Source organism: Lissotriton helveticus, chromosome 6 (genome assembly GCF_964261635.1).
Source record: "Lissotriton helveticus chromosome 6, aLisHel1.1, whole genome shotgun sequence".
Classification (NCBI taxonomy): domain Eukaryota; kingdom Metazoa; phylum Chordata; class Amphibia; order Caudata; family Salamandridae; genus Lissotriton; species Lissotriton helveticus.
The window spans coordinates 355,149,224-355,163,492 of record NC_136067.1 but is presented as its reverse complement, the minus strand read 5'-3'; positions in this window follow the sequence as shown (position 1 = coordinate 355,163,492).

The following is a 14,269-nucleotide window of genomic DNA, read 5'->3' as shown; positions in this document are numbered from 1 at the left end:
GATCAGAATTGGATTTAGGGAACAAGAGGTACGATTTTTTAAACTTTGAGATGTTTCAAGTGCCAAAAAAGACAACTTGCAAACTGCAAGCATGTCGCCGTGAAAGTAGACTGGGTCAAAGTCAAAAGTTAAGCCTGACCGCGATGGAGTGTGGCTCGAATACAGAGTGCAGGTTTATTCTTGTGGAAAGTTTACCTTCTGATTTAGTCATTGTTCTGGAGAAAAGTCTTCATCAACGAGGTAGTTAGTGGGTCATGTGCAGGCTGGCTCTGAAGTGGGCCTTCTTGACAGTGTCTGGCTGAAGTGCAGGATCCTAGTGAAAGTCTTGGATCCTGCATGAAGTTTTTATTTATTTTATTTATTTAACACTTGTATGGAGTTGCGGATCATCCCCAAGGGGATCTCTCGGCGCCCTGGCATGACACTAACAGGGACCAGGAGCAATGCAAACCCCTAAAACATCCAGATTTTTAGTCTTTTTTTTACATGTCCCAGAGAGGTACAGCGACGTATCTCTTCCGGTAACCTGTTCCAATGAAAGGAGGCAAGATAGGAAAATGCACGCCCTCCCATTCTAGATTTGTTGATCTTGCATGGCACTAACAGGTTTTGATTGCTTGACCTTAGGAGGGGACCGGGGACATAAGGCCTCGTCTTCTTCCTTAAATAGGCTGGCCCCCGGCCTCGAATTGCCTTAAACACCAGTGTGAGAAGTTTGAAAACTGCTCTTGTTTTGATGGGCAGCCAGTGTAGGGCTTAAAGCAAGGGTCGCGAGGGGGAATGTCTAGGTTTATTCAAGACCATTCTTGCAGCAGTATTTTGCAGCACTTGGTGCCTAGTGAACAGTTCTTCCCTGGCTACGACCAATAGGGCATTGCCCTAGTCCAACCTGCTTACAATAAGCACCTGTATCAGGGTCTTTCTTGCACCCAGTGGGATCCGAGGAAATACCTTTCTAAGCATCTTCAGGATTCTGAAATAGGTGCCCAAAAGTTTGAAGCTCTTGCTGTCCAAGGCGGGAAAACTCCAAGTGAGTGAGGTCCAAAGTTGGGCCCAAGATGGCATCAGCATTGTCGAAGTGCTGCTCGGAGCTGGTCCTGGTGAAGTCCTCTTCATTCGGACTTTGAAACTTTTCTGGAAGTCAGGAGCCTTTCAGCAGGGAAAACCAGCAAATTGAATCCGACCAGTTCAATGGCAGCAGCTGCAGCTCATCAGTGGTAAAGTGGTAGCCTCTTGTTCTTTTTCTAAATAGTTTGTGAATGTTTCTAAGGGCCTAATTTAGATCTTGGGGGACAGGTTACTCCATCACAATGGTGACGGATATCCCGTCTGCCGAAATATAAATCCCATAGGATATAATCAGATTTATATTTCGGCGGACGGGATATCCATCACTGTTGTGACAGAGTGACCACCCCGCTAAGATCTAAGGGGCATATGCATCAAAAAAGACTTTTGCGATTCTCAAATTGCGATTTTTAGAGAATCGCAATTAGAGAATCGCAAAATGCAAAGTATGTAGGAGTCGCAAAATATTTTGCAAATCCTACATATTCCTTATTTGCGAATCGCAAATTGAGATTCGCAAATAAGGAATACTTTACAATTCATTCCAATGGGCTAGGAGGCCCATAGGAATGAATGGGAAGACATTCTCAATTTGCGATTATCAATTAGAGAATCGCAAATTGAGAATGCAATTTCAAGGTTGCAAGGGTGCCAAAAGGACACCCTATTGCACCCCTGAAATATGTGTATGTGCACATGTGTCGCACATACCTGCCCCATGGGCAGGTATGTGCGCCACATGGCTCTTTAAAAAACGCACACAAGTGCATTTTTCAAAGAATTCACAAATTACCACTAACTTGAAGTTGGTGGTAATTTGCGATTCCTTAAGGCCAAATCGCAATTTTTCTGTGCTTACTACATTGCATTTAAGGAATCACAATTTGAGAATCCTCAAATGCAATTGCAAAATAGAGAATCGGAAATTTTGCGATTCTCTAATTTGCGGTGCCCTTTTGGGATTATACATCCCAAAAGGCCTTTTCCCGTTCGCAAACGGGCCGATTCTGAGAATCGGCCCAGTTGCAAACGGGAAAAAAGCTTGATACATATGCCCCTAAAACAGGCCATTAGTGTCCAGTGTTTGCAGTTTTTGATAGGGAAAGTGTACTCTCTAACACTAGCAAACGGTCCGAGACCTTTTAGGCACCACTTGGATGACAGGGCTCAATCTCCCAGAAACCAAAAGCAGGGCCCACGGCAAATTCAATGAAACAGGTCAGCTGGGCTTAGTGAAGATTTGTGCTTCTTGTAGCTTTTTTGCTCCTGGAGCTTAACAGGAAGTTGGCCACTAGCCCTTGGAGTCCTGTCTTCCCCGCATTCTCGCAAACAATACCTATGAGACGCCTTCCCTATCTTGTACAATGTCGTTCTGGTGTAATATGTACGGTGTAATATTTTGAGTTGGACTAGTTTTAGCCTGCAGGGTATTGCTGTTTCTCGAGGGGAGGAAAGGGCCTCCTGCCACTCGGAATCATCCAATGTGCCCACATCCCGGGACCAGCTAAGCTTCAGTTTGGATGTCGTGTCAGGAAAGTTATTAACCAGTTTCGGGTATGTGAAAGATGTGGCTTTGCACGGCATATGTTCTGTCAAAAGTCTATCTTCGAGAGGGGTGGAATCCCGCAGTTCAGCACCTGCCGATAGGGCTGACTGCAGCACATGCCGAATTTGGAAGTATCTAAACTTCTCCGTCTGTGCCAATTCATATTGCGTTTCCAGGAGGGAGAAGTTGATCACCTTACCCTTCTGCCTGAGATCACCCACCACTGAAATGCCTATTTTGTCCCAGATCTGGAACCCCTTACTTTTACGAAGAAAACCTAGCCTACAGGAATCCCACAATGGCGTCATTTGCGTGATCGTCCCAGAGCATCGAAGACGCCTATTCGCTTTGTACCAAAGATGTACAGAATGTTCTGTAGGGCCTATTAAATCCGACGGCATGCGATGGCTATATAGATTGCCCATTAGCCCTCTAGACTCCAAGCAATGTCTGTCTGCAAGGTATGCAGGTTCAGTCTGCGGGGCATGAAGCCAGTAGTTTATCTGCTTTAGGTGGGCTGCCCAGTAGGACAGTTCAATATTTGGAAGTGCTATACCCCCATCACACCAGCCTCTAGTCAACTTGTCTTGCGCGATGCGCGCTGGTTTTCCATCCCACAATAGGTTGGAGACTGCCGCAGTTATAGCTTTAAAGTATGATGCCTGGACCGGAAACGGCGTGTTCTCAAGGACATACAAGAAGCGCGGGAGTGCCATCATCTTATATAGTTCCGCCTTACCCAGAAGCATTAGGGGGAGAGCCTGCCATACCTTCACATCACGTTTAAAATGGTCCAGTGGCGGCCTTAGAATTAGGGTATAGAATTTGTCTGGATCCGATGTGACGTATATACCCAAGTATTTAAACGCCCTAGTAGTAGTTCGCAGGGGGAAGCTCGCGGGAAGCACAGGCGGGGAGCCAGCCAGGACGTATAGGACTGATTTAGACCAATTAATCCTGTAACCGGACACTCTTCCGAATTTTTCACATACATTCAACAACTCCAAAATGGATTTTTGGGGGGACGTGAGATATAGAGGTATGCCATCCGCATATAGGGATATGCAGTACTCCCAAACGTCGGTTCAGCGGAGTCTTTGATAGAGGGCTCCCATCTAATCCAAATCGCAAGCGGCTTCAAGATCAGCGCAAAGAGTAGGGGGGACAATGGACACCCCTGCCTCGTTCCACGGCAGAGCGGGAAATCTCTTGAGATGTGCCCGTTGGCAGTTACATGGGCCAAGGGTTTGGTATAGAGCAGGCGGATCCAGGCGCAGAATTTAGGACCAAAGCCCATGTGTTGCAGCACTGCAAGCAAATAGGGCCATTCTACAGTATCGAATGCTATAGTAGCATCCAGGGAGAGTAGGACCGCCGGTTCCTGTATGTGAGTCTTGCGCGCCATGACCGCATATAATCGGCGCAGGTTGAGCGCAGTGCTACGATGCGGCATAAATCCAGACTTGTCTGGGTTCACCAAGGTGGAGAGGTGGGGAGTCAAACGTATCGCCAGCAGTTTAGCTAGGATCTTGGGTTCCGCGTTTAGTAAGGAAATTGGGCGGTAGGAGGTGCAGTCCGTCTCAGGCCTGCCCGGCTTATGGATTGCAACAATCGTGGCAAGATGCTGATCCCTCGGTAACTCCCCAACCTTAAGACTATCACAAAACATATTCAATAAGAAGGGAGCCGTTGTTTGCACAGTTTTTTTTATATAATTCCACCAGGAGCCCATTGGGTCCCAGCGCCTTACCAGAAGCGAGTGAGTAAGTTGCCGCCTGGATTTCTTCAACAGTGACGTCTGCCTCTAGTAGGAGCGCCGTTTCTGGGGAAAGGCAAGGGATGCTAGATCCTTGATATATTCATACGCTTCCTCGACAGTGTAAGACGCCAGAGGAGCATATAGCTTTTCAAAAGGATCGGCTAAGAGGTCAACTATAGCGCCGGGATCAGAAGTCATAGAGCCCGTGGAGGACGCCAGCTGCGCAATGACTCTGCTCGCTTTTTCTTTTTTGTCTAGCCAAGCTAGAATCTTTCCCGCCTTGTCCCCCATCTCGTAAACTCTATGTCGAGTCATCTGGAGTTTGATTTGTGCTATTTCCCTCTGATATTCTACAAACGCAGTTTGCTTAAGCTGCACCTCTCGAGCAGTCCCTTGTGAGGGGTGAGCCATCTGCTCTATTAGTGCAGTGGCAAGATCTGCTTCAAGGCCATCCAGCTCCGCTCGCTGCGCTCGCTTGTGTCCTGTAATTGAGGCCATCGCTTGTCCACGAAGGACCACCTTGTAGGCCTCCCAGAGAGTACTGGGAGAGTCCACCGAGCCAGCATTTTCTTGGAAAAAGTGTTTGGTGGTCCCTGCGAGATCTTTCATAAGAGGTGACACCTGTAAGTAACCAGCATGAACCGTAAACATACGTCTTCTATAAGTTTGGCGATGCGTATGCTTCAGCAGCAGAGGGGAGTGATCAGAAATATCGAAGGGCGAATATCTACCTCTTCTATTCCCTGCAGACCATCCGCCAATATCAGAAAGTAATCAATCTGCGTGAGACAATAATGGACTCCAGAATAGAAAGTGTATTGTCTTTCGTCAGGGTGCTTGTATCTCCAGCCGTCTGTGAGGCCCAGGGCGTCTATAAGTCGAAGCAAACTTTGCCCCCCCTGCGCCTCTGACCTGACAGGATATCTATCTATCATGCCATCAAGGATATCATTAAAGTCGCCTCCTTTCACCAACGTCGCGACAGGCAGTGTCAGTAGGAATGCTGTGAGCGCAGAGTGTGCCTTCGTGTAAAGGGCAGGTGGGATGTAAACAGAAACAAAATTAAATAATCGACCTTCCCACTGACACGTAAGTGCCGCAAAACGGCCTTGGTCATCAACTCGCTTCTGTTGTACCACCATTGGGAAATTCTTTCTGACCAGGATCCCCGTGCCCCTAGAGCCCGAGGAAAATTCTGCATGTGCCAACATGGTATAACCCCATCTATCCATCGCTTTGGTAGCAGAGCCCACTAGATGTGTTTCCTGCAATAGAACAACACCAGGACCGCATTGTTTTAAATATTGCAGTACCAGGCCCCTCTTCACTTTGTCCCCCAACACTCGGACGTTCCATGTCAATACCATTAGAGCTGACTGATGGGGTTGCTGTGTCTGCCGAGATTGAAGGTCACGTACTGCATGTGTAGCCATCTAAGATGAAGAACGGTGTCAAATAATCAAAGGTATACTTGTCCGGCAATGATCCTCTACTAAAACAGTGTGATGCCCTGACAACCTTACACACAACAGATTCAACAAAAATTAACAAACCAATTGCTTCCCCACCCCGGGTCCCACCCACCCTCCCTGCCTCCCTGCTCAGCGAACCTTCAACTGCCCGCCTCCCCAACTTAGCAGAGTGCTTCTTCCCTCCCATAACTACAATACTTGCTTGTCGGGGGTAAAGAGGTCAACGAGGCACCAGCTCTTTGGAGTCTCTCAGGTCTTCCCCAGTCCAAAACTCCAAGACAGCTCAAACACAGTTGTCCAGGTAGCCGCTCAATGCGCCAGGAATCATCATCGTCGCGGCTTATTCCTCCTCTAGGAGTAGCTCGTGGTTCGTCTCCTGGCCTCTGGAGCTCAGAGTTTCTGGAGCGTCTTCCCCATCTCGGCGGCGGTGAGTTCTAGGCCTCTGATCTGCGCGGTTCACTGGGCGCCACCCCTTCAGCCAGTCATGTGCCGCCTCCGGCGTTTCAAAGAACCAAGTCCGACCATCAGCCACTACTCTGAGTTTTGCAGGGAAGAGCATAGAGTAAGGCAGCTCCTGTGCCCTGAGTAGTTTTTTAACTTCAAAGAAGCTTCGTCTTCGTCTGGCTACAGCTGCAGTGTAATCAGGGAAAAAGGTTACAGTGAAATTCAGAATCCGGATGGGGGAGAGACCCTCGCTGCCTGTAGAATTGTGTCTCTATCCCTGAAATTGAATAGTCTAGCGAGTACCGGTCTCGAGGGTGCTCCCGGCTTAGGCTTGCCGCCAGGCACCCTGTGGGCGCGCTCAACTGAAAAGAAATGCGAGAGTCCCTTGGGTTGTAGCCTAGTCTTTATTAATTCTTCCACATATAAATCCATCGCTTGGGCGCCTTCGTTCTCCGGAATACCTATAATTCTCACGTTGTTTCGTCTTGCGCGCCCTTCCTGGTCATCAAGCTTCTCCGCTAGCATCTTGTTCTCCTTTTCGAGGCGGGCCACCGACGTCTGCAGTTCCGAAGTGTCCAAAACCGGAGATTTTGCAACTATCTCTACTTCCTTCACTCTATCTGCCATCTTGTGGAGGTCCGCCCGCAACAGGGAGACGTCCGTGGAGATTGTTCCGACCGTGGACTTGACACTTGCTAGAGCTTTCATGATGTCTATTGTGACCTTTTTTGCTCCTTCTCCCTCCGGCGCTTTACCTTGGGGCGGTGTCGGAGGTAAGCCTTTATCATATGCAAACTTGTCCAGTTTAGCCTGTACGGCATGGTTTCTCGGCCCCCTGCCCGCCATAGCCACGTGATTTGCTGAGCTCACGACGATTTCAATCGGCCACTGCTTCACTAGCTGAACTGACGTTAATCCTTCAGGTATATATAGATGTCTCTGTCTCGCTGCGGCAGCACCTCGGGATCCACGTCTGATAGGTCGAGTTTTGCGGTGGTCAAGGGGCACTAAGGGAGGGGGGGGTGTAAAAGCACACACCTTCTCGGAGGCTGACCAGTTGTCACGTCCCTGAAACAGCGAATCGGCTAGTTCTTCCCACCTTAGGCCTGCGTGCTAACCGCAATCTCCACGGACGCCACGTTCTTCCAGCGAGACACAGAGTGCGAGGAAAGTTCGCTTCACGACTACAGTGCTATTCCAAGGCTCACCCTCCGTATCTCTCACTCCGGCTGCACCAAAGCAGGCATTGCGCAATGCCCCACCAAGCATCAGGGTTATAACACCGGGACCAGGGCGGACCTCCAAGGGGCTATGGTGCATTCCTGGGCAGCAAAGATGTAGTGGCCGCAGCTCCACTAGTAAATGCCAGTCCTGTATGGGTAGGGAGGCCAGGCCGTGGAAGCGCTGCAGTAATTTTAGCCACCGTGCGCGTCTACTTCCCCTGCAGCCGGCGGCGGTGGATCGGACCTCCAGTACGTGGCCGGCAGTCAGTCACAATGCCGGCAGCAGGCTTCCAGATACATAGTATGGCACACATAGCGGGGGCCCACACGGGGGGAGAGCAAAAACAATACCGCTAAAGGTATCCAAATAGGCAATTCCGTCGTCGTCTCACCCCCAGTGTTCGGCGGCGTTGAGCTCCGTGCCGCGCTCGCGCCTGTCCCAGGCAGCACTGGATACTTTAGTCCCCGGTCTACTGGACTCCTGTGGGCCGCTCTCACTCGGGCGGTATTATATGTGGAAAGCAGCTTCGGATTTTCACCGGAGTTCCTCCGGTCTATGCCGCTTGGGTTCCGACGTCAGGCACAGCCTTCGGAGCACTGAAAGGCACGGATTAGTGATCGGAATAATGAAAAGGGCTGGGTCGTCCCCAGAGCTCAGCAACTAAGCGGCCATTTTGCTCGGCCGGTAGCCACGCCCCATCTTTTTTTTTTTCATTTTAAGTTGAAGATAGAAGTATCGTTAACTCCATGTGTGATTTTATTAGGAGTACAAAAAGGAGAGAAGGGACTCTGGATATAGAAAATGTTCTCGCTGTCTTGATTGCTATGTTAAGATAATAATTGCCTCTGCATGGTTGGACCCACAGCCCTCATTGTTCCAACAATGGATGGCTCGCTTACTTGCAGTTTTCAATCTGGAGAAAGCCGTTAATGCTCGAAAAGGCTATCAGGCCAGGAGGAAAGGACTATTAATATGGGCACCCTTATCTAGATGGGTAAATTAATGTATTATGTAGGCTTTCTTAACTGTATGGTTTCTTTTTTTTACCCCAGCACAATGCACTTTGAATCATGTAATATACATTTTAGCTGTAAAAGTGTTAAATTGAAGCTTTTTGATCGTCTGCTTAATCAATGAATGTTAAATAACAGCCAGATTGTCATGAATTGGGGGCTTAATTGCTGTTTATACTGGAGTGTGTGGGGGGGGTGGAGGGTGGGTGGATCATGTGGTATTTATTTGTGGAAACTGTGCAATAAATATAATTCTTTTAAAAAGGAAGTGGGCTTAAGGTGCTCTGCCAGCCTCTGTGGATCCAGCAGAACCAACACATCTCCTCTGCTATGCAGTGCAAATGCAAGCAGAAGCAACACATTGAAGGTGCTACATATTGGATCCGTTGCAAACATATGCATCGCATCACAGCTCTTTGGACCCACTGCATCACCCTGACTGCGTGACACATCCTCGCCGCAGGTACCCCGCTTCCCTCGTCGACAGCAGCCTTGACGACAATGCTCGACTCCATATCGAAGCCCCGCAACTCTTCAGATCCGATGCATCACCCTGACTGTGTGCCGCATCTCTGATGCCAGAGTTCACAATGCAAGCCCAGTCAACAGAATTCTCGATGACGAGACAAGCACTCACATCGCAGCACTGCTGCATCTCTGAGCCGACACATAGCTTCGGTGCATGATGCTTCTTTGATGCAGATCCTCGCAACCATCTGCAAACCAGGATTCAAGGTATTCTGTTCAGTGGGCTTAACTTGGTCCCTGTAGCCAGCCTGTGCTTCATTACAGTCTGCCTGAACTTGTGACTTTGCCCCGGTCCGGTGCAACCAGATATTCACAGTTGGCACTTTGTGCTTTTTGGTTCTATTTTCACTAAAATCTTCGCAATTGAATATATCTGGTTCTATTGATTGGATATTTTTTTAGTTTTGGGCTTGTTTTATTTATTAAAGAAAGTCTATTTTCCTAGCTTGGTGTGGTATCCTATTTGTGTGGTGTTTTCACTTTAAGTGCTGTTTAAGTTAAGCCTGAATGCTCTGTGCCAAAGTTACCAGAGGGAAGTGGAGGCTGGCATCTATGGGGAGGGGAGGTGGTGTCCGCATGTGTAAAATTATATAAAAAAATAGAATAAAACTTACCGAACTCAGCGATGTCATCACTCCAGACCTCTTCTTTCTCTGACACAGGAACTGAATGCTGGAACTCCCTTGGCCAATCCTAGTTCTGCTCTCACCAGCATCAGAGCAGCGCTAGGATTGGTGGGAGCGGGCTCCCTCTGTGCTCCACAGTGCTCTAGAAACTTTGTCTTGTTTCAACTCAGCCGTGTTAAGACAGCTGGTTTAGAGATGTGGCCGGACATCACTAGACGGATGAACAAAAAGACATGCACACTTTAAACAGTGCAATACCGGCCCACTCTCCTCCCTGCAGCTGTCACTTAGCAGTGGTCCCGCCCCCCGTCCTGACGCTCGGGACGAGGTATGAAAAATAAAATCGTAATTAATTGCCATTATATTTTTGATTTTTGGGGAGATTTTTTTTAGTGGGGAAATGCTTCTCCGTTCAAACGGAGGAGTCACCCCTGCCAGAGGGGTGAGCACATGTTAATTTTGGTTTGCTTGTTCCTCACAATGAAGAGGATTGTGGTTGCTGCTCGACCATGGTTAACACCCCAGTCAACCAATAACCTAGGGGCATATTACCAACAACTAGCGATAATTATCGCTATGTTGGCATAGCGGCAATATTTTTATCGCCGTGCTGCAGCTATTTTTATCGCTTAGGAACCTTGCTATTATCAAGGTTTATCTACTAAGCGATAAAAATCGGCCGAAATGCATGAATATCGCTGAAAAGTCAGCGATATTCATGCATTACCGAGCTAATGCTCTTAGCCATGTTATCCACCTACCATTGGATAACATGGCTAAGAACTGCTCAGGGGCAGGTGATAGCTTTTGGAGATATTCGCGCTTAGCGCGAATATCTCCAAAAGTTGGTAATAGGAGATAGCGATGTTAGCGACTGTTTCCAGTCGCTAACATCTTGGCACGCCCGCTTTGCATGTCATTAGTGATAAATTTCACTGACATGCAAAGCGGGGCCCAAGATGGTCGCTATCTCCTACTAGCTGTCGCTAACTGGTGTTAGCGACAGCTAGGTAATAGGGAGATAATTTTATCTCTGCTTTCTTGGCTTTTAAAGCCAAAAAAGCGAAGATAAACCCCCTTGATAATATGCCCCCTAGTTTCTCACAGGAAAAAAGGAACTGTAAATATATACACCCTACATGCAGTCACTTTTCGATATTTTGTCCCTCGGTATTCTGTCCTCAACATTCTTCTATCGCCATATTGTTGTTATCGCTATTTAGAAGTACAGCCTGCTCCCTTTCCTTCTTTGTTCCCCTTTACTCCTTATAAGTTCCCTTACTCTTTCCCCTGCTCACTAACCCCTGGTATCCTTGTGACAACTGTTTTTTTCCCTTTAACCTCCCTCATATAATGACCTCTTAGTCATTTCAAATTCTCTCCCCTGTTTTTTTGCAATCAGCTTCACACTAGCTCAGTTTCACCTGGGTCAGTCTACCATACTTCCATCCACCAAAGAATTAACCCGTTCATACTGTTTTCATTTGGATGTAAGAAAATAGTGTGATTGTTCATGTTACTTTGTAAAGCGCTTCTAAAGTTCACAGTGCATGAGCGCTATATAGAACTGTTAAATAAATAAAATACTCACATTTGGAGCAAAATAACAACCGATTCCAACATCTTCAATGAGCTGCAGATGTGCTTAGTAGCTATTTAAGATTGTATGATTTCCAATTGGCTACAGCTCAATGGCAATAAAACAGAGTTAAAATTTTTTGGCATTAGAGGATATCTAACATCTGTCTTTTTCTCCTTTCTGATCAGTTTCTTCCGGTTTCCACACAAATAAAGATTCTTGGCTTCGTGTTTATTGTTGATATGTCCCTAGCGCTTTCATATTGGGGCAGTAAAAACAAAATAGATTCTTCCTGCTACACACTCTTTGATACATAACCCTTTTCCTGTCTGTTAAGTAATTTTTGTCTGTTTGGAACAGAGATCTGTGCAGAAATAAGGTGCCCAGCAGAGAATTATCCAGTTTTGTGTCCAGCCGATATAGACAGGATTACTTCAGTAATCCCACTCATCCCTCATTTACTGCCTTGCAGGACACAATACGTTTTTCCTGGTTAGTGGAATAAGTGTGCATTTATTGCATCAGTCCATTTTCAACTGTTACTAGCAGTAAACACCTGAGAAAAAAGCGTTCTAATTACTCTGTTCCTCACTAGAAGTGCTTAATTTTAGCCGGTGGTTTCTGGTTCGGGAACCTAATTGCCAGCACTGGCGCTTATGACAGACTGGCATATGGTGGTGCTGTCTGGCTAATTTAGGTATGAGCACAACATTTATTAGCTGAATTTACAATGACTGATAGCTGCCTCCCAAGCCTTTCTTTTAGCTTTGGGGACCTGGAATAGTATGGATTGTAACAATTGTAAGAGTGTGATGGTTAGTAGCTGTTTGCACTGTCATTAGCAGTGCTTGCAAGGGCAAGCCACAGTGGCCTCCAGACGAGAACCCCGGCAATTATTTTGTTTTACAAAGTAAGCACTGCATGGGTCATATTGAGTAGAAAACACTAATCACGAACAACCAGCACTCTCCTGCAAAGCGGCGGAAAGCTCCACAGCTCTTTCTTTTATTTATATACACCAATCGCTCTATGTTATTACAGCCACAAGCCCTAGCCAGGCAGTTTTCAGGCCTAGCATTCGAGAACTCTTTTATATACTTTAGTATATACTTATATGTGTAAGTACTTTGTGGGCTCTAGAGATCAGCCCTAGGACTTGTCTCCTTCCGCTTAGGCACTTTTTTCTGTTCAATTGCCTCTATTTAACTGTCTTGATAGAAAACGACCAGCTCAGGTCAGTAAAATTCCAGAATTGCTTTCTGCTGAAGGACTTTGGGGCATATTATCAAGTAAGGGCGTTACATTATCGCCGCTTTTATCGGCAAGAAACTGCCGATAAATCGGCGATAATGGGCTTGATAATATACTCTATGCATTCCAATCGAAGCCCATGTTAGATGTGAAGACATCTAACATGGGCTTCGATTGGAATTCATAGAGCATATTATCAAGCCCATTATCGCCGCTTTATCTGCAGTTTCCTGCCGATAAAAGCGGCGATAATGTAACGCCCTTACTTGATAATATGCCCCTTTGTTTTAAAAAAAATTTCTGGCAGCTACCTCTATTTAACTTTCTTGATAGAAAACGACCTGCAGAGCCCAGTAAAATACCAGAATCGCTTTAACATTCTCTAGATTCCAGTCCATAGAAACTGTCTTCCACGAGCACCCGTAGACAATAATATTTTTTTTCAAATCTTGTATTTTCAGTGATATGACTACCAAAGGTCCTGATTTTATATTAAAAACAGAGCTTTGGATTGTACCATTTCCCGCTGAAAGGAATTATTTCTCTGCATGTGTTTCCATACCTGGCTTGCCATGCAGTTTGGTGCTTACTTTCCCTACATGTCAAAGAACAGTAGATTTTTCAGCACCCGGGCTAATGTGCTGCATAGCTAAATACATATAAGGTCCCAAAGGAGTGACCAATGCATTGCAAATGCTTGTTGATTTTAGTAAATCAAAAGAAAAAACGTCCTGAGAATCTTTACTCAAGTTTTGCATAAGATTTAAAAAAGAAGAAACCCTGGGTTAATTTCACGATCGTAAAACAGTGGTTCTGGTTGCATCAGGAGAAGTTTTATATTTAAAAAAATATATATATATTTATACTTACTATGGTGATGCCTGAAAATTTGAAATTGTAGGCTCTGTTTCTTGTGCTCTTAGATGCCTATCTCTTGAATGTCTCCTCTGGAACTCTCCTCGAGTGGTCCATCCAGAATGAAAGAACGAACAAATGAATGATTTCAAAGCGCTACAAACTACTTTAGGAGTTACTTTGTATTGTTGTTAAGGCGGTTGCAGGATTTTCTGTGGACCTGTTTGTGGGTGTAACAGTGGTGTGTTTTTGAACAACCTCTTCTCCTATATTCATTTTTGTTAAACAGATGAGTAGATAAAAGAATAGAATAATTACATTAGTTTGTGAGACTATCATTGAACTCATCATTTTATTTCAGACTTATATTGGCTACCCACTTGTAACTCGAATCTAGCTAAAATTCAAAGAAATAATGTTCCTCAATTAAAATAAGTTATGACAAAAGGGAATCATTCAATTAATCATACATTGGCTGCATACTATCAATCTATGATACATTAGGTTTTCATATTTTGCAAGTGTTACCAGTTCTTCAATTTAATATTCAATTTCAGAATAAATAATGACACTTTTTGACAGTAATAGAAGAGTTGCCGAGGCTTAGAATGAATGTGATGTGCACATCTCCTCTATCATCAATGATCCAGCATAACAAAGGTGACTTTGAAAGCAGTGGACTGAAGACCATTCAAGAACTGACAGGGATGAAGTGTGTGGTCATCAGGTTGGCCATTGTCTACAAATCAGGCTGCAGCATCTTTGGAAACTTGGAGACCACAGATTAGGTGTGTCAGCAAATTGTGAGAGAGGGTGCGGGTTGATATAGCTGAACTTTGTAGTTGAGGGCTTTCTAACTACAGCTGAATTATTTGCCAGGAACATTAGGAGGGATTAAGCACTA